A 25,253-nucleotide genomic window follows, 5' to 3' on the forward strand; every position below is an offset into this window, starting at 1 on the left:
TTTCCTTTGCTGTCTTTGGAGAGGAAGCATAGGTCTGGGTATAATCTCTCTCTGCTACCAATGCTGTCATAGACAGATGCAACTGCGACAGGTAGATTGATGAGGACGAGGTCAAGTAGATTTTTCCTCGTGTTGGTTGTCTCACCACCTGCCGCAGGCCCAATCTGGCAGCTATGTCCTTCAATACTTGGCCAGTAGTGGTGCTAGCAAGCCACTCTTGGTGATGGACATTGAAGTCTCCCACCCAGAGTACATTCTGTGCCCTTCCTACTCGCAGCGCTTCTTCCAGGCGATGTTCAACATGGAGAAGTACTGATTCATCAGTTGGGGAGTGCAGTAGGTGGTAATCAGCAGGATATTTTCTTGCCCATGCTTGAACTGAAGCCATGAGACTTCATGGGGTTCTGAGTCAATGCTGAGGACTCACAATGCCACTCCCTCCCGATTGTATACGACTGTGCCACCACCTCTGGTGGCTCTGTCCTGCCAGTGGGACAGGACATACCCAGGGATAGTGATGGAGGAGTCTGGGACATTGGCTGAAAGGTATGATTTTGTGAGTATGAATCTGTCAGGCTTTTGCTTGACTAGTCTGTGGGACAGCTCTCCCAATTTTGGCACAAGTCCCCAGATGTTGGTGTGGAGGACTTTGCAGGGTCAACTGGGCTGGGTGTGCGGTTGTCATGTTTGTAGCCAGTGCCGATACCAGATTAATATTCTTATTACTGTTTTTCATAGTGGTTGTGTACAACTGAGTGGTTTGCTCGGCCATTTCAGAGGGAAATTAAGAGTCAAACACATTGCTGTGGGTCTGGAGTCACGTATAGACCAGACTGGGTAAGGACGGCAGATTTCCTTCCCTAAAGGACATTAATGAACGATGATATTTTCTGACAATCCGGTAGTTTCATGGGGCCCAAGTTTCCGATATCCACTAGAACGGCGCACCTCCAAGAGGCCCGCCTATTTTGTAGAATGAAAAGCGTGCCAAAAACTTACCTCGCGATTCTCCGAGTGCAGTAGGCCTGTTCAGCAGTCAGTGCGGCGCAGCACAATAGCAGGGGGGGAGGCGGGCGGAGCTACAGCCCTAGGCCAAAAAGAGCGCCGGCAGCTGCACGCGTGCACTGTGGAGTCTGCGCGCCTGGCCCCCAGATTCTATGTGCGTGTGCTGCTGGCTGTATACAGTTGGGAGGGAGTGGCCCTGGGAGTCCTCAGCATTGACTCAGGATCCCATGAAGTCTCATGGCTTCAGGTGCGCGGGAGGGGCCCGAAGCATGCTGATCCGAGCCCTGGCCAAATGGACTCCTGGAGCGGGCAGAATGCTGATTTCTAGCCTGCAGCATGCAGCCCCTAGCCCTGGCCGGGCTCCCGGTGCTCCTGAACGGGTACGTGAGATAGGAACTTTTTATTTATTGATTTATTGAATGATTTTTTATTTTTATTTTTTAATTTTTTATTTTGTATTTATTGATTGATTTATCATTTATTATTGATGATGGTTCTTTATTTTTAAAAGTGAAGTGTTTAATGCTTTGGAAAATCCCCACCTTCCCTCGAACTTCCCTTCCCCCGCCCCCCCCATCTCTGACTACCTACGCCTAATTCTAAAGTGTACGCCAGGTTTTTCTGAACATACAAAAGTCGACACTTAGTCAGTTCTAAGTTAGTTTGAAGTAACTGTTCGCTGCTTAAACTTGCAAAAAAAGGAATAAGTGGCTGGTAACGCCCCCTTTTGAAAAAAAAACGGAACTAAAACAAAACTAAACTAACTCACTAGAACTGGAGCAAACTAAATGCCGAGAATTGCAATTTCTAAGATACTTCAAACTAAACTAGTTGCTCGAAAAAAATAGGAGCAACTCCACCCGAAACTTGGGCCCATGGTCACCAGTGGCATACCAGCTTTTTATTCCTGATTTGGTTAATTAATTTAATTTAAATTCCCCAGATGCTGTGGTGGGATGTAAACTCATGTTTCTCGATTACTAGTCCAGCAGCATTACCACTATGCTACCATTCCCGACAATAGTACTGTTGACGACATCGTCCATCACTTTGCTGATGATTGAGAGTAGACTGATGGGGCGGGAATTGGCTGAATTGGATTTGTCCTGCTTTTTGTGGACAGAACATGCCTGGGCAGTTTTCCACATTGTCGGGTAGATGCCAGTGTTGTAGCTTAGCATGTCAATCACTGTGGAATAGCAATGCACAAAACTGAATAGTGCGAGATTTTATTGCTCGACCATTGAGTATAACTTAGAAGGTGTTGCCATGCTAATAATTTATAGTGCTGCTCAGACCACATATTAAGCACTGTGCTCCATTTTGATAACAAAGAAAACATTCAAACCAGAGATACAGTGCAGCAAAGAGCATCAAGACTGATCACTGTCATCAAAGGTTGAGTTGCAAAGAATGACAGAGGGGGAAACTGAGGTTTTTTAGACCGAGAGGTGACATTATAGACATATACAAGATGTACAGTGGCGTAGATAAGGTGAATTAAGGTAAGCTGACGCAAGAGGTGTTGTCCTGCTCAATTCCTTGCCCTGTTCTCGTACTCTGGCCTTTTGTGCTTCTTCACCTCTGATCCACCATTAGTGGTAGAGCCTTGAGTATCCTGCATCCTCATGTCTGGAAAACCTTCCCTAAACCTCACCATCTTGCTCTTAAATACCTTTGAGAAATTCATCTTGGGCCAAACTTTAAGTCACCCCTCCTACTCTCTGTCTTCCTAGCTTGGCAGCTGTTTACATCTATCTGTGAAGCACCCTGGGACATTTTTTACATTAAAGATGCTATCCAAGGTCAAGTTGTTAAATATGCTAAAACTGGTAAAAGGAGAATTTAGGATGAATGCGAAGAAGGACTTAATGCAGAGTGATCAACACTTGGAATGGTCTGCTCGGCAGGGTATTGGAGGTGGGAAAAAAATAGAAAAGCAAATTATAATTTAAATGGAGAAAAATTGCAACGTGCTGCAGTACAGAGGGACCTAGGGGACCTTGTGAATGAAACACAAAAAGTTAGTATGCAGGTAGAGAAAGTAATCAGGAAGGCAAATGGAATGTTGGCCTTTATTGTAACGGGGACAGAGTATAAAAGCGGAGATGTCCTGCTACAACTGTATATGGTATTAGTGAGGCCACACGGAGAATACTGTGTACAGGTTTGGTCTCCGTATTTAAGGAAGGATATACTTGCATTGGAGGCTGTTCAGAGAAGGTTCACTAGGTAGATTCCGGAGATGAAGATAGGTTGAGTAGGTTGGGCCTATACACATTGGAGTTCAGAAAAATGAGAGGTGATCTTATCGAAGCATATAAGATAATGAGGGGGCTCAACAAGGTGGATCCTGAGAGGATATTTCCACTCATTGGGGAAACTAAAACTCGGGGGCATAGTCTCAGAATAAGGAGTCGCCCATTTAAAGCTGAGACGAGGAGGAATTTCTTCTCTCAGAGGTTTGTAAATTTGTGGAATTTTCTGCCCCGGAGAGCTGGGTCATTGAATATATTTAAGGCGGAGATAGACAGATTTTTGAGCGATAAGGGAATTAAGGGCTATGGGGAGCGGGCAGGGAAATGGAGCTGAGTCCATGATCAGATCAGCCATGATCTTATTAAATGGCGGAGCAGGCTTGAGGGGTCAAATGCTCTACTCCTGCTCCTGAGTCTTATGTTCTCATGTTCTTATGTTCTAAGCTCAGATTCATTCAAGGTACAGTTGGAGAATATTATGGAGAAAATATTATTTCTAAAATGGACCAAATCTGTCTTTATATCTGGCTAACAAAAATATCAATGTGGGTCGCCGATTTAAAACGGAGATGAGGAGGAATTTCTTCTCTCAGAAGGTCGTGAATCTTTGGAATTCTTTACCCCGGAGAGCTGTGGAGGCTGGGTCATTGAATATATTTAAAGTGGAGAAAGACAGATTTTTGAATGATAAGGGAGTCAAGGGTTATGGGGAGCGAGCAGGGAAGTGGAGTTGAGGCCAAGATCAGACGAGCCATGATCTTATTGAATGGCGGAGCAGGCTCGAGGGGCCAAATGGCCTACTCCTGGGCCTATTTCTTATGTTCTTATGTATGTTCTTAAAATCTGTAATATTTTCTTTGTTCATAATTGTAGATGTTTGATTTAACAATAATAAAGTTGGTCTTCATTTAAACATACAATCATGAAAAGGGATGTCAAAATTAATTCGTTTTTTCATACATGCAGATAATAACATTTGACACTAACAATTGGATACTGTGGTGACCACTGCCAGGGAGGAGGAAATCACAATTGTTGTGTATGTGTAATGTATGTACTGTAACATTAGACCACTGAATGTATCTTCACACTGTATACACCATACCTGTACCACCAGAGGGTGCTACTGGTGGAGACTTAAGGGTCACCTGCACACTGCAGGTAACCAAGTATAAAAGGGAGCTCAGCTCATTGTGTCTTCACTCAGGGAGCTACAATAAATGGACTAAGGTCACGATAGTTCAAGTACAATACCCTACCTCATTACTAGAGTGCTTGCATATATAACAACAATCATGCCCGATCATATATACAACTAGTTAATAATCAGGAGTGGAACCCATGACCATTCCTTGCCAGGGTGCTGAGACCAGATATAGTGCTACTGCTGCCATTCTGCCTGAGACTAGCTAACTCCAAGGATAAAATCTGTACAACTCAATTGCTCACTGGAGCAGGAAAATTGTTGTTTAATAGTTCAGCTGTTGTTGTAGGCATTTTTGTTTGCTGATACCAATTTCATTATGCTTTGTTTTAATCACGATTATTTATTTTGTATTTTAGAACAAATAGCTGTGTTTCTACTTCAATAACAAATATGACATTAAAGCTGACAGTTAATTAAAACAGAGACTGTGGTGGCTCGGTAAGTTGGAAAATTCTGGTTTTACTTTTGGGATCCAGGATCAATCCAGCCAAACTGATAGAATGATGTCTCCTCTCTCTGTTGAGTGGAAGGGTACAGGGTAACATGAGTATGGCAAGTTTCAGCTCAGTTTCTTATGAATGTAGGTCCAAGTGTCAGCTGTGGCTTGGTGGGTAGTACTCTGGCCACTGAGTCAGAAGGCTGTGGATTCAAATTCCACTCTAGAGACTTGAGGACAAAAATCTAGACGAACAATCCAGGTTGGTACTGAGGGAATACTGCATTGTCTGATGTGCTGTCTTTCACGTGAGACGTTACAACAAGGCTCTGTCTGCCCTCTCAGGAGGACATAAAATATCCCATTACACTTTTTTGAAGAAGAGCAGGGCAGTTATCCCCAGTGTCCCGGCCAATAGTTATCCCTTAATCAACATCCCTAAAACAGATTATCTGGTCATTATCACATTGTTGGTTGTGGGACCTTGCTGTGTGCAAATTGGCTGCTGGGTTTCCTACATTACATCAGTGACGACACTTCATAAGTACTTCACTGACTGTAAAACGCTTTGGGACATGAAAGGTGCTATAAAAATGCAAGTATTTCTTTTTTTCTTTCACAGTACTAAACTGTCTATAATGCAGCATGAAATAATTGGCCCGAAATTAGCAGCCTAATTCAGTCAGCCCAAAAATATGGCTAGTGTGTAAAACAGAGGAATTCGCATTGATATAACGGGGAGTCCCCTTTATCCATCAATCACCCTTAAGCTCGCTGACCTACATTGGCTACTGGTTGAGCAACAGCTCCATTTTAAAATTCTCTCTTTTTTTTTCAAATCTCTTCATGGACTCACCCCTCCCTATCTCTGTAATTTCCTCCAGCCACACAGCCCTTACGGCTAAAGGGATCAAGGGGTATGGAGAGAAAGCAGGAAAGGGGTACTGAGGTGAATGATCAGCCATGATCTTATTGAATGGTGGTGCAGGCTCGAAGGGCCGAATGGCCTACTCCTGCACCTATTTTCTGTGTTTCTAACCTCCAAGATATCTGCACTCCACCAGTTCAGGCCTCTTGCGCTACCCCGCTTTTAATTGCTCCACCATTGGCGGTCACGCTTTCAGCTGCTGAGGCCCTAATCTCTGGAATTCCCTCCCGAAACATCTCCACCTTTTACCTCTCTTTTTCCTTTAAGAGGCTCCTTAAAAGTTATCTGTTCTAATATCTCCTTATGTGGCTTGGTGTCAAATTTTGTTTGATAATCCTCCTGTGAAGTGCCTTGGGATGTTTTATTACGTTCAAGGCGCTATGTTAATGCAAGTTGTTGTTGTTGGAGTGGTTGGAGGTTAAAGCGAGGAAGCCTTAGCTTGCAACGAACTTGTATATACCAGACTGTATGTTGCTGATACTGGATATCAAAAGTTAGAAAGTGTTCCACTTATCTTCAGAAAAACTAAAAGAAACACCAAAATATGTAAGCTTTTAAATTTGGCCAGATAGACAACTAGTTACTGGGCATTTTAGAGCAACTAGGGGTGGCTAAAACATCATTTATTTATACTTTAATATATTGGTATCTATAGTTGATTCCAGATGAAAGCCTGCCAAGGACGATAAGTATTTTTGTGCATTCATCCGAAATATAAATTGGGCTTGAATCAGAGATAAAAAGAAAAACTACAAATTCTGGGACAAGCATGCATGAATGGTATTTCCTTTCAGATCCTGATTTACCTGCTGCACATTTCCAGCATTTTCTGTCTTTTATTTTATGCTCAAACTTGTTACAGGTAGATTAATCTGAAATCAACTACTGTAGATTTAGCATGCTGAAAAGCATAACACAGATTTTTAATTCCCTTGATTTCCTGTGAATGTTTCATTAATACTGCTAAACAGTAGACTTTTGGGCATCAAATTTAATATTTAAATAATTTCCAGTTTCAGGAAAGCATTAGCGGTAGCATGATTTTTTTAAATGAGTATTTACATCACATGTCCACTCTTCATGCTTCATGATCTCTCTGCTCACCATATCACTGCTGTATTTTGTCAGAAAAATCTGATGAAAAAATAACATTCAAGCAAGTAAAACTATAAGTGCGCAGGAAAGTTAATTTTGATTTCTGATTATCTCATTAAATTATAATTTGTTTTGCAAAAATAGGTAAAAGAGAGTTAGAGGTAACAAACTACACAGGCATGATGAGTGGAATGGTGTCCTTCTATGCTGTAACTTTTATGGTTATCTAATGCCCGAGTGTTGCTATTTCATCCTAATTTACAAAATGATCTAGATTTCACAAATATAAAGGCCCTGCATGTGGCAAGGCAAACTGCATTTTGCTCTGTCTGAGAACACAGGCCTGATTTTTCCTAACTGATATTACCATTTGCAGTGTTAAGCTTTTGGATTGGTAATTCAGTGAACAAAAATGAACAGCATTGAATAGAGCTCTTTCTCTATCTCTGCATTTGTCAGGCACCTGTCATCGCTACCAATAGGCCTGTGGGAAGAGTTGATTTAGTGTTCATTGTTTGCATTTATCTGCATATTGAACCAACGAGACAACGGCTGAACCAAAATAGTAAGTAAGATAAAATTTAATTTATTTACTTCCACTTAAGTCATTGTAACAAATAGTCTGTAAAACAGTCTGATGCAATCTGCAGACATATTTATTAGGATTTTATTATGTTGTAGTTTTTTTAATCCTTCCCCTGTGTTTATAATCATGGCTAACATGTTCTCAGTTTACCAATACGTTGATAAAGTTTCTGCATGTTTTGCTGTAACTATGCAAGGCAAATTGCCAAAAAAGTGGGTGTAATTATAAAAATTCAAACAGCTGATTTAAATTATATATAGAACAGACTGAAAGAATTGACTTGTGCAATACATAGAATGCAGTTCATTATCTTTACTCTTTTTATACAATAGGCTCACCCAGTTTCTAAAGTACATTAAATACAGCAGAGACTAACTGTCCTTGGGGATATATAAGAATCCTAAATATATAAAAATCCTAATTTAGAGAGGAGTATGTTTTCAAAGAGGATGTTTTATATGGTTTCTGTAATCACAAAGGAGCTATAAATGGTAGTTTACATGTTGAGAGAGATGCATAGTGACTAAACAATATATAGTGCGTAATTTATCTGTTTGCATTTCTTTTTCTGGTTGTAATTTTGTATTTTTTTTGTGAACTTTAGTAAGTTCCTTTTATCCAAACTGTGGCAAAATGTCAAAGGATAAAAATGCAGAATCTATATTTTTAATTATATAATAAATTTTATTCCAGGAGTTTCGAGTGGGTTGATCTTGAACTGTCATGGTGACATTATCTTGGAGAAACAGTACTTTTTCTGCAGTGTGATTGCACAGTATTTTGTAGCGGGGTGGGCTAGGAGAAGAGCAGGACAGTTTTGTAAAATATGATTGGTGAGACCACAACAGTAGAAAATAATGGGGGCTAAATTTGATAACCCTCGAAAACGGACGCAGGGATTGTGATGCTAGATTAACCCGTGCATGTTAGTGCAATGCAGGCAGCACGCCAACTTCATGCTGCCTGTTCATATACATGATATCTCCGTGCAATCAGTGCTGCATGCATCAGCAGGGGGCATAAAATCGTCGAGGCTAGCACCAGTTAAAGATAGACTGCATTGCTGAAAGCCAGCCTGCAGCTCTTAAAGAGTAGGTGCATTGTAGCTGGAGCAGGTGCTGAAAGTCATTTTGGCCTGGGAAACAGTGAAGAATGGCACAACATGGGAGAGAGGGGGCTTCAAGGTTTTCCGACACTGCACTGGAGGCCTAGATAGAAGAGGTGGTAAGAAAGAGAGATGTGTTGTATCCACAGGGGGCCAGGAAGCCCTCCAGACACGCGGTCAGAAGGAAGTGGGAGCAGATAGCCATGCCCATCAATGCCAAGAGTCAAACCCCGAGGACATGGATGCAGTGCCTCAAGAAATTAAATGACCTCACACGAGTGGTCAAGATCAATGAATTCATCTTCAAATGCCATAGCCTACCAACTGCACCACCAGACTTAGCCACTGCTCAATACACCACAGCCCCATTGCTCACCGACCAACAGTCTCTATCAATCAGGACTCATACCTTACATTCATAACTTCACCTCAGCCTCACGCACTTACCACTGCTGGAAGCTTCACACCCACATCTCACAGCCTGCACACACTGCCAGCTTTTCAACCACGACAGCCACACCACCCAAACAGATTGCATGACACTCACTGACACACTTCCCTCTCTCTTGCAGGACAAGATGGCGCACCACTGGAGGCAGCAGGAGCTAACCGGTTGGGACACGCGTGGCTGCATGTCCTAACACCCATGGAGGTGATAGTGCTAGCCATTATTGGAATAGCCATGGCTATCCTCATGTCTAATCCTCTTTCTCACATCCCACTTCCCACTGCCCCCTCAACTCATAATCTCTTCTGATTTACAAGCTGCAGTTGGTATAAGCATGCACCTCTTGCTTTCCCCCCTCCCCTCACCATAATCTTACCCTTGTGCCTTCCTCCTTTCAGATACCCAAGAACTGCAACCAGGCCAGACATGGGTGGAAGGGCAACAAGACAGTGATGATAAAGACACACTGTTACTCGATTTTACACTCGCAATCACCAGCTCAGATACTGACATTGCGCGTTATTTTGAGAAAGAAAGAAAGAATTGGATTTATATCGTGTCTTTCACGATCGCCAGACGTCTCAGAGCTCTTTACAGCCAATGAAATACTTTTGGAATGTAGCCATAGTTGTAATAGAGGATAGCATAGAGGCGGGATCTGCATATGGTGAGACAACGTGCACGAGTGGCCTGCAGCCAGGGCAGGGGGCAAGGATAGCGCAGGTGTCAGCTTGCCGGAGGGCAAGATCACACATGAGTTCTGCTTCAGTGGAAACATAGAAACATAGAAAATAGGTGCAGGAGTCGGCCATTTGGCCCTTCGAGCCTGCACCACCATTCAATAAGATCATGGCTAATCATTCACCTCAGTACCCCTTTCCTGCTTTCTCTCCATACCCCTTGATCCCTTTAGCCATAATGGCCATATCTAACTCCCTCTTGAATATATCCAATGAACTGGCATCAACAACTCTCTGCGGTAGGGAATTCCACAAGTTAAAAACTCTCTGAGTGAAGAAGTTTCTCCTCATCTCAGTCCTAAATGGCTTACCCCTTATCCTTAGACTGTGTCCCCTGGTTCTGGACTTCCCCAACATGGGGAACATTCTTCCCGCATCTAACCTGTCCAGTCCCGTCAGAATCTTATATGTTTCTATGAGATCCTCTCTCATCCTTCTAAACTCCAGTGAATAAAGGCCCAGTTGATCCAGTCTCTCCTCATATGACAGCCCAACCATTCCTGGAATCAGTCTGGTGAACCTTCGCTGCACTCCCTCAATAGCAAGAACATTCTTCCTCTAAATCATGAATGTATATTGTGAATAGCTGGAGTCCCAGCACTGAGCCCTGCAGCACCCCAGTAGTCACTGCCTGCCATTCTGAAAAGGACCCGTTTATCCTAGCAGTTCTCTATCCACGTCAGTACATTACCCCCAATACCATGTGCTTTAATTTTGCACACCAATTTCTTGCGTGGGACCTTGCCAAAAGCCTTTTGAAAGTCCAAATACACCACATCCACTGGTTCTCCCTTATCCACTCTACTAGTTACATCTTCAAAAAATTCCAGAAGATTTGTCAAGCATGATTTCCCTTTCATAAATCCATGCTGACTTGGACCGATCCTGTCACTGCTTTCCAAATGCGCTGCTATTTCATCTTTAATAATTGATTGCAACTTTTTCCCCACTACTGATGTCAGGCTAACCGGTCTATAATTAGCTGTTTTCTCTCTCCCTCCTATTTTAAAAAGTGGTGTTACATTAGCTACCCTTCAGTCCATAGGAACTGATCCAGAGTCGATAGACTGTTGGAAAATGATCACCAATGCATTCAATATTTCAAGGGCCACTTCCTTAAGTACTCTGGGATGCAGACTATCAGGCCCCGGGGATTTTTCGGCCTTCAATCCCATCAATTTCCCGAACACAATTTCCAGCCTAATAAGGATATCCTTCAGTTCCTCCTTCTCACTCGACCCTCAGTCCCCTAATACATCCGGAAGGTGATTTGTGTCTTCCTTCGTGAAGACAGAACCAAAGTATTTGTTCAACTGGTCTGCCATTTCTTTGTTCCCCATTATAAATTCACCTGAATCTGACTGCAAAAGGGACCTATGTTTGTCTTCACTAATCTTTTTCTCTTCACATATCTATAGCAGCTTTTGCAGTCAGTTTTTATCTTCCCGGCAAGCTTCCTCTCATACTCTATTTTCACCCTCCTAATTAAACCCTTTGTCCTCCTCTGCTGAATTCTAAATTTATCCCAGTCCTCAGGTTTTCTGCTTTTTCTGGCCAATTTATATGCCTCTTCCTTGGATTTAACATGATCCTTAATTTCCTTTGTTAGCCACGGTTGAACCACCTTTGTCGTTTTATTTTTACTCCAGACAGGGATGTACAGTTGTTGAAGTTCATCCATGTGATCTTTAAATGTTTGCCATTGCCTATCAAACATCAACCCTCTAAGTATCATTTGCCAGTCTATTCTAGCCAATTCACGTCTCATACCATCAAAGTTACCTTTCCTCAAGTTCAGGACCCTAGTCTCTGAATTAACTGTGTCACTCTCCATCTTAATAAAGAATTCTACCATATTATGGTCACTCTTCCCCAGGGGGCCTCGCACGGCAAGATTGCTAATTAGTCCTTTCTCATTACACATCATCCAGTCTAAGATGGCCAGTCCAGTTGGTTCCTTGACATATTGGTCGAGAAAACCATCCCTAATTATCTCCAGGAAATCCTCATCCCCTGTATTGCTACCAGTTTGGTTAGCCCAATCTATACGTAGTTTAAAGTCACCCATGATAACTGCTATGCCTTTATTGCACGCATCCCTAATTTCTTGTTTGATGCTAACCCCAACCTCACTACTACTGTTTGGTGGTCTGTACACAACTCCCACTTGCATTTTCAGCCCTTCGGTATTCCGCAGCTCCACCCATACAGATTCCACATCATCCAAGCGAATGTCCTTCCTTACTATTGCGTTAATTTCCTCTTTAACCAGCAGCGCTACCCCACCTCCTTTTCCTTTCCGTCTATCCTTCCTGAATGTTGAATACCCCTGGATGTTGACTTCCCAACCTTGGTCACCCTGGAGCCATGTCTCCGTGATGCCAATTATATCATATTCATTAATTGCTACCTGTGCAGTTAATTCATCCACCTTATTACGAATACTCCTCGCATTGAGGCACAGAGCCTTCAGGCTTGTCTTTTTAACACACTTTCCCTTTTAGAATTTTGCTGCAGTGGCCCTTTTTGATTTTTGCCTTGGGTTTCTCTGCCTTCCACTTTTATTTTTCTTCTTTCGATCTTTTGCTTCTGCCCCCATTCTACTTCCCTCTGTCTCCCTGCATAGGTTCCCATCCCCCTGCATATTAGTTTAACCCCTCCCCAACAGCACTAGGAAACACTCCCCCGAGGACATTGGTTCTGGTCCTGCCCAGGTGCAGACCGTCCGGTTTGTACTGGTCCCACCTTTTCCCAGAACAGGTTCCAATGTCCCAGGAATTTGAATCCCTCCCTTCTGCACCACTCCTCAAGCCACGTATTCATCTGAGCAATCCTGTGATTCCTACTCTGACTAGCACGTGGCACTGGCAGCAATCCTGAGATTACTACCTTTGAGATCCTACTTTTTAATTTAGCTCCGAGCTCCCTAAATTCAGCTTGTAGGACCTCATCCCATTTTTTACCTATATCGTTGGTACCTATATGCACCACGACAACTGGCTGTTCACCCTTCCACTCCAAAATGTCCTGCTGCCGCTCCGAGATATCCTTGACCCTTACACCAGGGAGGCAACATACCATCCTGGAATCTCGATTGCAGCCGCAGAAACGTCTATCTATTCCCCTTACAATAGAATCCCCTACCACGATAGCTCTCCCACTCTTTTTCCTGCCCTCTGTGCAGCAGAGCCACCCACGGTGCCATGGACTTGGCTGCTGCTGCCCTCCCCTGATGAGTCATCCACCCCAACAGTACCCAAAGCGGTGTATCTGTTTTGGAGGGGGATGACCGCAGGGGACCTCTGCATGACCTTCCTTCCACTACTCTTCCTGTTGGTCATCCAGTCCCTATCTGTCTGTGTAACCTTTACCTGCGGTAAGACTCAGGTGAGCACTTCGATGGGGCAGGCTACAGGCGACATATATATACTTGTATTTACTCTGTACAGTCACCAGAGGGCTCACCCCCTGGAGTCCCAAGGGATCCCATAATCCCTTGGGAGCACAGGTATTTAAGGAGGCAGGTTGGAGAGGCACTCTGGAGACCTGCAATAAAAGACTAAGGTCACACTTTACTTTGAGCTCACAATGTTCAGTCTGACTCTTTCTCCATACACAACAACTGGCGACAAGATACAGATAGAAAATCCAAAGATGCAGAGAACAATGGGCACCCTGGAGAAATTCTCACAGGGAATGATTGGGAAACTTTTGTGGAGCGACTCGACCAATACTTAGTGGCCAACGAGCTAAATGGGGAAGAGAGCACTGTCAAATGAAGGGCGATCCTCCTCATCATCTGTGGGGCACCAAGGTATGGCCTCATGAAGAATCTGCTCACTCCAGCGAAACCCACAGAAAAATCGTACGACGATTTGTGCACACTGGTCCGAGAGCATTTGAACCCAAAGGAAAGCGTTCTGATGGCGAAATACCGGTTCTACACCGACAACACGTCTGAAGGCCAGGAAGTGGCGAGTTATGTCGCCGAGCTAAGACGCCTTGCATGACATTGCGAATTTGAAGGACATTTGGAGCACATGCTTGGAGACTTTTTCGTACTTGGCATTGGCCACGAAACCATACTTCGCAAGCTTTTGACTGTAGAGACCCCAACCTTGAGTAAGGCCATAGCGATAGCCCAGGCGTTCATTGCCACCAGTGACAATACAAAGTAAATCTCTCAGCACACAAATGCTGCTACAAGTACTGTGAAAAAAGTGATGTTTTCGAATCATAACGTACAGGGCAGGTCACACATACCTGCAGCTACACGTCTGCAGATGTCTCAGACTCCACCATCAAGGGTGATGAATGCAAGGCCATTAGCACCTTGTTGGCACTGCGGGGGTGATCATTGTTTCCATTCATGCCGATTCAAAGAGTACGTTTGCAAGGGCTGTGGAATAATGGGAACCTCCAATGAGTGTGCAGGCGAGTTGCAAAGCCTGTTAAACCTGCAAACCACCATGTTGCAGAGAAGGACAGATCCACAGAGGATCACGACGAACCAGAGCCTCAGATTGAGGAGGCAGAGGTACATGGGTTGCACACATTCACCACGAATTGTCCCTCGATAATGCTAAATGTTGAACTAAATGGATTCCCGGTGTCAGCAGAGCTGGACACGGGCGCGAGCCAGTCCATCATGGGCAAAAAGACTTTCAAAAGGTTGTGGTGCAACAAGGCCTCAAGGCCAGTCTTAACTCCAGTTCGCACAAAACTAAGAACATACACGAAATAACTGATTCCTGTAATCGGCAGTGCTACCGTAAAGGTCTCCTATGATGGAGCAGTGCACAAGCTACCACTCTGGGTGGTACTGGGTGATGGTCCCACGCTGTTCGGCAGGAGCTGGCTGGGAAAGGTACGCTGGAACTGGGACGACATCCGAGCGCTATCGCCCGCTGACGACACTTCGTGTGCCCAGGTGTTAAACAAATTTCCTTCGCTGTTCGAACCAGGCATCGGAAAATTCCAAGGAGCAAAAGTGCAGATCCATCTAACTCCGGGGGCGTGAACATCCATCACAAGGCGAGAGCAGTACCGTACATGATGAGAGAAAGGGTAGAGATCGAGCCAGACTGGCTGCAAAGAGAGGCATCATTTCCCTGATCGAGTTCAACGAGTGGGCCAGTCCTATTGTCCCAGTCCTCAAGGCAGACGGCACCGTCAGAATCTGTGGCGATTACAAAGTAACTATCAATCGTTTCTCCCGGCAGGACCAATCCGCATTACCAAAGGCCGACGACCTCTTTGCAACGCGGGCGGGAGGAAAGACGTTCATGAAGCTGGATCTGACTTCAGCTGACATGACGCAAGAGCTGGAGGAATCATCGAAGGCTCTCACCTGCATCAACACGCACAAAGGTCTTTTTGTTTACAACAGATGCCCATTTGGAATCCGATCGGCGGTGGCGATATTCCAGAGAAACATGGAAAGCTTACTGAAGTCGATCCCGCACACCGTGGTCTTCCAGGACGCCATCTTGGTCACAAGTCGGAACACAGTCGAGCATCTGCAGAACCTGGAGGAGGTTTTTAGTCGACTCAACCGCGTGGAGCTCAGGTTAACCTGGCGCCTGAAGTGGAGTTCCTGGGAAAGAGGATTGCGGCGGACAGCATCAGGCCCACCAACGCGAAGACGGAAGCAATCGAGAACGCACCGAGGCCACAGAACGTGACAGAGCTGCAGTCGTTTCTGGGAGTCCTGAACTACTTTGGTAACTTCTTACCAGGTCTCAGCACACTGTTAGAACCACTGCATGTCTGACTACGAAAAGGGGACGAATGGGTTTGGGGCAAAAGCCAAGAAAATGTCTTTGTAAAAGCGAGAAAATTGTTATGCTCAAACAAATTGCTTGTGTTGTATGATCCATGTAAGCGTTTGGTACTCGCATGTGATGCGCCATCATATGGCGTCGGGTGTGTATTGCAACAAGCTAATGATTTTGGGAAACTGCAACCGGTTGTTTATGCATCCAGGAGTCTGTCGAAGGCTGAGAGAGCCTGCAGCATGATTGAGAAAGAAGCGTGAGCGTGTGTCTATGGGGTAAAGAAAATGCATCAATACCTGTTTGGGCTAAAATTCGAATTGGAAACTGACCATAAGCCACTTATATCTCTCTTCTCCGACAGTAAAGGGGTAAATCCCAACGCATCGGCCCAGATCCAGAGATGGGCGCTCATGTTGTCCGCATAGAACTACGCCATCCGCCACAGGCCAGGAACAGAAAACTGCACCAATGCTCTCAGTAGGCTGCCATTGCTCACCACGGGGGTTGAAATGACACAGCCCGCAGATTTAGCCATGGTTATGGAAGCATTTGAGAGTGAGCAATCACCCGTCACTGCCCGGCAGATCAAAACCTGGACAAGCCAGGACCCCTTATTATCTCTAGTCAAAAGCTGTGTGCTTCACGGGAGCTGGTCGAGTATCCCAGTGGAAATGCAGGAAGAGACAAAGCCGTTCCAGCGGCGCGAAGCTGAAATGTCTATACAGGCAGACTGCCTTCTGTGGGGCAATTGAGTAGTGGTCCCCAAGAAGGGCAGAGACACCTTCATCAATGACCTTCACAGTACCCACCCTGGCATCGTAATGATGAAAGCGACAGCCAGATCACACATGTGGTGACCCGGTATCGATGCGGACTTAGAGTTCTGCGTTCACAGATGTAATATATGCTCGCAGTTAAGTAATGCATCCAGGGAGGCGCCACTAAGTTTATGGTCTTGGCCCTCCAAACCGTGGTCTAGGGTACACGTCAACTATGCAGGCCCGTTCTTGGGTAAAATGTTCCTTGTGGTTGTATACTCGTACTCCAAGTGGATTGAATGTGAGATAATGTCGGCTAGCACGTCCGCTGCTACTACTGAAAGCCTGCGGGCCATCTTTGCCACACACGGCCTACCCGATGTCCTGGTGAGAGACAACGGGCTATGTTTTACCAGTGCTGAGTTCAAAGAATTCATGACACGTAACGGGATGAAACAGGTCACATCTGCCCCGTTTAAACCAGCGTCCAATGGTCAGGCAGAGAGAGCAGTGCAAACCATCAAGCAAGGCTTGAAGAGGTTAACTGCAGGCTCACTGCAGACTTGACTATCCCGAGTCCTGATTAGCTACCGCACGAGACCCCACTCGCTCACTGGGATCCCACCTGCTGACCTGTTCATGAAAAGAGCACTTAAGACAAGGCTCTCATGAGTTCACTCTGATCTACATGAACAAGTCGAGAGCAGGCGGCTTCAACAAAGTGCATACCATGATAGGGCAAATGTGTCACGCGAGATTGAAATCAATGATCCTGTATTTGTATTAAATTATGGAAAAGGTCCAAAGTGGCTTCCCGGCACCATTGTGGCCAAAGAGGGGAGCAGGATATTTCGGGTCAAACTTTCAAATGGATTCATTCACCGGAAACACTTGGACCAAATCAAACTCAGATTCACGGACTATCCTGAGCAACCCACTTTGGACCCTACCTTTTTTGATCCCCCAACATACACACCAGTGGCAACGATTGACCACGAAGCAGAACCCATCATCCACAGCAGCCCAGCAGGGCCCAACACACCAGGCAGCCCAGCAAGGCCAGCTGCACAGCAGCCCAGCGAGGGCCCAACAAATGATTCAACAACTCCAGCTTTCGCACCGAGACGATCAACCAGGGCAAGAAGGGCCCCAGATCCACTCACATTGTAAATAATTGCACGATTGACTTTCGGGGGGGGAGTGTTGTTATATATGTAAACTTGTATTTACTCTGTACAGTCACCAAAGGGCTCACCTCCTGGAGTCCCAAGGGATCCATAATCCCTTGGAAGCACACGTATTTAAGGAGGCTTCACAGGTTGGTGAGGCACTCTGGAGACCTGCAATAAAAGACTAAGGTCACACTTTACTTTGAGCTCACAGTGTTCAGTCTGACTCTTTCTCCATGCACAACAACAGGTATGCACAATGAAATGCTTGGTGCATTGGCAGGCCTGCCAGAAAGCCTGCATACAATATCAAGGAGCATGGAGAAGTCTGTCACTAACTTGGCACAGGACTTTGTGCAGAACTTGGAGTCCATCCTTTCTGTTGTGTATCTGTAAAGCATGCACTCCCATGTTCCGCCACCAGGGAGCACATCCCCTGACGTCCCAAGGGATCCCAGCATTCCTTGGGAGCACTGTATATAAGCCGGCTCCTAAGACCTGTTACTCACTCTGGAGTGTCTTAATAAAGACTGAGGTCACTGTTACTTTAACCTCCCTGTGTGCAGTCTTATCTGTGTTAGGAACACAATAACTGGCGACGAGTACACGAATCCAACGCAAAGATGTAGCAAACTGTGGGCATCCTGGAGAAGTTCTCGGAGGGTGAGGATGGGAAGCCTATGTCGAACAGCTAGACCAGTACTTTGTAGCCAACGAGCTGGACAGAGAAGGAAGCGCTGCAAAAAGGAGAGCGGTCCTCCTCACATTCTGAGGGGCACCGACCTACAGCCTCATGAAGAATCTTCTGGCTCCAGTGAAACCCACAGATAAGTCATATGAGGAGCTGTGTACACTGGAACGGGAGCATCTTAACCCGAGGGAGAGCGTGTTGATGGCGAGGTATCGATTCTATACGTACCAGCGATCTGAAGGTCAGGAAGTGGCGAGCTACGTCGCCAAGCCAAGCAGGACAATGTGAGTTTGATGGCTACCTGGAGCAAATGCTCAGAGACTTTTTTGTACTGAGTATTGGCCACGAGACCATCCTACGAAAACTTTTGACTGTAGAGACACAGACCCTCAGTAAGGCCATTGCGATAGCACAGGCATTTATGTCCACCAGTGATAACACCAAAGAAATCTCTCAGCACACAAGTGCTAGCAATGTTCATAAATTAACTGGAACTGTGTTTGCAAGCAGAAATGTACAGGGCAGAAACCACGAGTCTGCAACTGCTAGCAGGCCTCAGGTGACCCAGATGACTCAGAGTCCGCAACAAAGGATGAATGCAAGGCAATTCACACCTTGTTGGCGTTGTGGAGGCTTCCATTCAGCCTATTCATGCCGCTTCAAAGGGTATGTTTGCAAGAGCTGTGGAACAATGGGGCACCTCCAACGAGCTTGCAGACAAGCTGCAAGCTCTGCAAAACCTGCTAACCACCATGTGGCAGAGGAAGATCGGTCCATGGTGGACCAAAGCAATTTCGAGCCTCAGAGAGAGGAGGCAGATGCTGAAGTACACGGGGTGCACACATTTTTGATGAAATGTCCACCTATAATGCTAAACGTAAAATTGAATGCCTTACCCGTAGCCATGGAACTGGACACTGGCGCTTGCCAATCCATCATGAGTAACAAGATGTATGAGAGACTGTGGTGCAACAAGGCACTCAGACCAGCCCTGAGCCCCATCCACACGAAACTGACAACGTACACCAAAGAGCTTATCACTGTCCTGGGCAGTGCCATGGTCAAAGTTAACCTACGAGGGCAAGGTGCACGAAATGCCACTCTGAATTGTCCCGGGCGATGGCCCCACACTGCTTGGAAGGAGCTGGCTGGGCAAAATTCGCTGGAACTGGGATGACATCTGAGCGCTATCACATGTCGATGAGGCCTCATGTACCAGGGTTCTTAACAAAGTTCCTTCCCTTTTTGAGCCAGGCATTGGAAACTTTTCCAGGGTGAAGGTGCAGATCCACTTGGCCCCAGAGGCACGACCCATTCATCACAAGGCGCGAGTGGTACCTCACATGATGAGGGAGAGAGTGGAAATTGAGCTTGACAGGCTGCAACGCGAGGGCACCATCTCCCCATGTGGAATTCAGCGAGTGGGCCAGCCCAATTGTTCCAGTACTCAAAAGTGATGGCACGGTCAGGATTTGCGGCGATTATAAAGTAACTATTAATCGTTTCTCGCTGCAGGACCAATACCCGCTACCTAAGGCAGACGACCTATTTGCGACGCTGACAGGAGGCAAGATGTTCACCAAGCTCGACCTGACTTCGGCCTTCATGACGCAGGAGCTGGAGGAGTGTTCGAAGGGCCTCACCTGCATCAAGGGACTGTTCATTTACAACAGATGCCTGTTTGGAATTTGGTCGGCTGCAGCGATCTTCCAGAGAAACATGGAGAGCCTACTCAAGTCGGTACCACACACGGTGGTTTTTCAGGACGACATATTGGTCTCGGGTCGGGACACCGTCGAGCACCTACAAAGCCTGGAGGAGGTCCTCTAGCGACTGGATCGCGTAGGGCTGCGGCTGAAGAGGTCGAAATGCGTCTTCATGGCAACAGAAATGGAGTTTTTGGGGAGAAAGATTGTGGCAGACGGCATTCAGCCCACAGACGCCAAGACAGAGGCTATCAGGAACGCGCCCAGGCCACAGAACGTCACGGAGCTGCGGTCGTTCCTGGGACTCCTCAACTATTTTGGTAACTTCCTACCAGGGTTAAGCACCCTCTTCGAGCCCCTACATGTGTTATTGTGTAAAGGTGAGAACTGGGTATGGGGGAAAAAAACAAGTAATTGCTTTTGAGAAAGTCAGAAACATTTTATGCTCCAACAAGCTGCTTGTATTGTATAACCCGTGTAAAAAACTCGTGCTAACATGTGATGCGTCGTTGTACGGAGTCGGGTGTGTATTATAACAAGCTAACGTTGTGGGGAAGTTGCAACCTTTCGCCTATGCTTCCAGGAGCTTGTCTAAGGCCGAGAGGTCCTTCAGCATGATTGAGAAAGAGGCATTAGCGTGTGTGTTCAGGGTAAAGAAAATGCATCAGGACCTGTTTGGCCTCAAATTTGAGCTGGAAATCGATCACAAGCCCCTCACATCCCTGTTCGCTGAAAACAAGGGGATAAATACGAATGCCTTAGCCCGCATACAATGGTGGGCACTCGTGCTATCAGCGTATACCTATACCATCCGCCACAGGCCAGGCACCGAGAACTGTGCGGATGCTCTCAGTCGGTTACCATTGCCCACCACAGGGGTGGGAATGGCGCAGCCTGCAAACTTGTTGATGGTGGCGCAGCCCGCAGACTTGTTGATGGTTATGGAAGCGTTTGAAAATGATAAATCACCTGTCACGGCCCGCCAGATTAGGACGTGGACCAGCCAAGATCCTCTGCTGTCCCTAGTAAAAACCTGTGTACTGCATGGGAGCTGGGCCAGCATCCCCGTTGAAATGCAAGAGCTAATCAAGCCGTTCCAGCAGCGAAAGGATGACCTGTCCATTCAGGCAGACTGCCTGTTGTGGGGTAACCGCGTAGTGTTATCCAAAAAGGGCAGGGAGACGTTCATCTCGGATCTCCACAGCACACACCCGGGTATAGTAATGCTGAAAGCGATGGCCAGATCCCACGTGTGGTGGCCCGGTATCGACTCTGACTTAGAGTCCTGTGTACGGCAATGCAGTGTGTGTGGTCAGTTGAGCAACACGCCCAGAGGGGCACCACTAAGTTTGTGGTCCTGGCCCTCCAGACCATGGTCGAGGATCCATGTCAACTATACAGGCCCGTTTCTCGGTAAAATGTTACTGGTGGTGGTGGATGCTTTTTCAAAATGGATTGAATGTGAAATAATGTCGGGAAGCACCGCCACCGCCACCATTGAAAACCTGAGGGCCTTGTTTGCCACCCATGGCCTGCCTGACATACTGGTCAGTGACAACAAGCCATGTTTCACCAGTGCCAAAGTTAAAGAATTCATGACCCGCAATGGGATGAAACCTGTCACCTCGGCCCCGTTGAAACCAGCCTCCAATGGGCAGGCAGAGCGGGCAGGACAAACAATCAAACAGCCTCAAACGAGTCACAGAAGGCTCACTCCAAACCCGCCTGTCCCGAGTACTGCTCAGCTACCGCACGAGACCCCACTCACTCACAGGGGTGCACCCTGCTGAGCTACTCATGAAAAGTACACTTAAAACCAGACTCTTGCTGGTTCACCCCAACCTGCATGTTCAGGTAGAGAGCAGGCGGCAGCAACAAAATGTAAACGGTGGCCGCGCCACTGTGTCACGGGAAATTGATCTGAATGACCCTGTGTATGTGCTAAACTATGGACATGATCCTAAGTGGATCGCGGGCACAATGAAAGCTGAAGAAGGGAGTTTGTAGTCAAACTAGACAATGGACAAATTTGCAGAAAGCACCTGGACCAAACGAGGCTGCGGTTCACAGACTGCCCTGAACAACCCACAGCAGACACCACCTTTTTCGAGCCCACAACACACACCCAAAGGATCAATGACACCACGCCGGACCAGGAAATCGAACACATCACACCCCACAGCCCAGCAAGGCCAGGCTCACCCAGCAGCCCTGCAGGGCCAACAGCATGCCAGCCCAGCGAGGGCACAGCCAACACACCAGAACAGACATTTGTACCGAGGCGGTCCACCAGGGAAAGAAAGGCTCCCGACCACCTCATCTTGTAAATCGTTTTCACTTTGACTTTGCGGGGGAGTGATGTTGTGTATCTGTAAAGCATGCACTCCCATGTTCCGCCCCCAGGGAGCGCATCCCCTGAAGTCCCAAGGGATCCCAGCATCCCTTGGGAGCACTGCATATAAGCCGGCCCCGAAGGCCTGTTCCTCACTCTGGAGTGTCTTAACAAAGACTGCGGTCACTGTTACTTTAACCTCCCTGTGTGCTGTCTCATCTGTGTTAGGAACACAACACTTTCCAGCATGGAAGTGGTGGCCAACTCCATTAGCACAATTGAGGACCCAACGATGATGTAGCGTCTGATGGCCGATATCTCAGCCTCCATTGCACCACAAGCAGCAGCCACCCAATGTCTGAGTGCTGCAGTGGAAGCTCAGACTGCTGCCATCATGGCTCTCGGGCCCCAAGTTTCGGCCCGCGCCGTAAACGGCGCACCTCCGAGCTGGACGCCTGTTCTTCGCGCCTAAAAGTGCGCCAGAAAAAAACTTTGATATTCTCCGGCTCCTCGGAGCTCAATCTCAGCTTGGCGCGGCGCGCTCGTCACAGCGGGGGGCGGAGCCAAACACTCGCGCCGATCCTGTAAGTAGTGGGGGGCGGGTCCAATTTAAATGAGCCAACGTGGTGCCGGCAACCCTGCGCGTGCGCGTTGTCAAACAAACATTGGCACTCGGCCATTTTTAAAAGGACTCGGCTGCCGTCGAGCCACTGATGCCGCCCCTTAAGCGTGGCCGAATGGCCTCAACCCCCTTGAAAAGCTGCGTGCGTCTGATGTTGATTCTTCGGCTGCCGGCCAGCCACTGACGCCGCTCCTATCCCATGGCCGAATGGCCTCAACCCCCTTGAAAAGCTGCGTGCGTCCGGTGTTGATCCTTCGGCTGCCGTCGAGCCACTGACGCCGCTCCTATCCCATGGCTGAATGGCCTCAACCCCCTTGAAAAGCTGCGTGCGTCTGGTGTTGATCCTTCGGCTGCCGGCCAGCCATTAACAGAATGAAGCCCGGCCTGCAGCAATGCAGCTCAGCTCGAAGGCTGCTTGCTGCCGCTGTTGGGGGCTGATGTCAGACACTGACGCCACACCCCTGCCTGTCTCCAACATGAAAGGCCTGCCTGAAGCACAGCAGCTCGAAGGCTGCTGCTGTTTCACACAGGTAGGAACATGGTTTATTTCATCTTTTCTTTGCTTATAAATTTTTATTCAGGTTGGATTTATTTGTATAATATTTGGATAAGTATAACTAAGGATTGATTGTAGAATTTAATGACTTCCCTTCCTCCCACCCTCCCCCCGCCACCTCGTTCCCTACACCTAATTTGTAACCTACGTCTGATTTTCTAAAGTGTAGACAAGGTTTTTTCGAACGTACAAAAATCTTCACTTACTCCATTCTAAGTTAGTTTGGAATAAGTTTTCACTGCCGAAACTTTGAAAGCAGGCGTAAATGGCCGGACACTTCTGTTCCAAAGTGAAACTGTTCGAACTGACTAGAACTGGAGCAAACTAAATGCCGAGAATTTGAATTTCTAAGATACTCCGTTCTACACCAGTTGCTCCAAAAAATCAGGAGCAACTGAGGCCGACACTTGGGCCCTAGATTCCAGTGTTCATAGTGGCTTGCAGGGTGTCACAGCAGTCCAGCAACCTGTCCTGCAACAAATTACTAGAATTGCAGCAGTGTCGCCCTGGAGGAGTGAAAGAGGCTCCATAGAGAATGAACTTGCTGTCCTGTCTCAGGATGACAGCATTCGTCCACCCACCACTGTCACACCGCCAGTGCCCTTGGTGTTGCCTGTCAGCCAGCCAGCCCAGACTGCTGCCGCCCAAACTGAGGTGGTGCAGTCCGCAGCCGGGCCTTCTAGGCCCTGAGCTGCTTGAGGTCATCTTCCAAGCCCATCTGCAGTCTCCTCCACTGAAAGTCAGCAGCCTTCCAGCAGCCATGCTGCAGCCACTGGGGTAGCACCATATAAGAGCACTAGGGTAGGCGAAGGCACATGGAAGACAAGCACTAAGGAAATGCACAAGGGTAAGTAATTAACGTTTGTATGCAATATGGCATGATTTGATTTATAAATTTGGATTTGAATGTTTATTTTGTGGTGGCTTCTATTTTTGCATTGTGGCCAAGCAGACACTGTGCTGGTCAGTGGCAGAGGGAAGGTAAGGTGTGGGATTGTTGGTGAATATGGAATTGGGGTTGCAGTTACCGGCAATGTTTCTTCTAATTTCTTTTCCCTGCGTGGGCCCTTTAAATTTGCTGTGCGGCCGCGCATACACGGAATCTCTTCCAACATTAGCTGCTGGTGAGCAGCCTGCGCGGGACCTCGCGGTTGGTGCGCAGCATGCACCTTAGGGGAAATACACTCAGATGAGTTATTCATGGACAGCCCGGCGAGAAAGGGGCTTTCGAGGTTGCATCCTCCCGTCCTCGAAGGGCACTCATAGAGCCCAAATAACAGGCATTCCAGATCCGAACTTCGCGTCCAGTAACTTGGTAAACATAAAAACACAAACTGTGCATATGTAAATAGTAGGAAGAGCAAAATTGGAACATGGGGCTAGAACCTCCACTTTTGTGCTTATCAAAAATGGCCGTTATTTCCGGCATGGGCGGTAAAAAAGGATTTTCAGATCGCCAGCTTCTCGGCCTTTCTCAAAACACCTAGTTTACATTTTTGAAAATGGGTGTTGCCATGAGTGATATCAAATGGGCGGTAGCGTTACATTTTTTTGACCTTCTGCCGTAAAGTGTGACCATCCTTAGCAACGGCATGGCAATGCTCGATTCCCACGATTCTGGAGGTCAAGGGTCACCATGACATGTGCAGAAGAGGAGACAGAGAGAGAGAGAGCTCAGAGGGACTGAAGGCGTGGCTGGGTGTGGTGTGGCTGCTTTGGGAGAAAGGAGGGAGACTTTAGAACTTCACAGCAAGTAGGCAAACAAAAATTTGCTGTTACCAGCCACATATTTGACCAAATTTGCCCTATAGTGGAGGGAGAGGAGGAGGCATCA

The 25,253-nt window shown here is 46.8% G+C and overlaps 1 protein-coding gene across 4 annotated transcripts in view; it reads left to right on the forward strand.

Annotated features, from left to right (window-relative positions):
• The window catches only part of fbxl17 (F-box and leucine-rich repeat protein 17), a 1,396,933-nt gene that overhangs the window by 18,345 nt on the left and 1,353,335 nt on the right, over positions 1-25,253 (forward strand). The window contains exons 1-2 of one of the 4 annotated variants that reach the window (XM_070884147.1): positions 819-837; positions 7,389-7,494. The gene's annotated coding sequence lies outside the window, so the exon portion shown is untranslated. Of the gene's footprint in view, positions 1-818; positions 838-5,145; positions 5,169-7,388; positions 7,499-25,253 lie in introns of those variants that run through there. The other 3 variants (XM_070884148.1, XM_070884143.1, XM_070884142.1) reach the window with 3 other exon arrangements.

Source organism: Pristiophorus japonicus, chromosome 1 (genome assembly GCF_044704955.1).
Source record: "Pristiophorus japonicus isolate sPriJap1 chromosome 1, sPriJap1.hap1, whole genome shotgun sequence".
In the NCBI taxonomy this organism is placed as follows: domain Eukaryota; kingdom Metazoa; phylum Chordata; class Chondrichthyes; family Pristiophoridae; genus Pristiophorus; species Pristiophorus japonicus.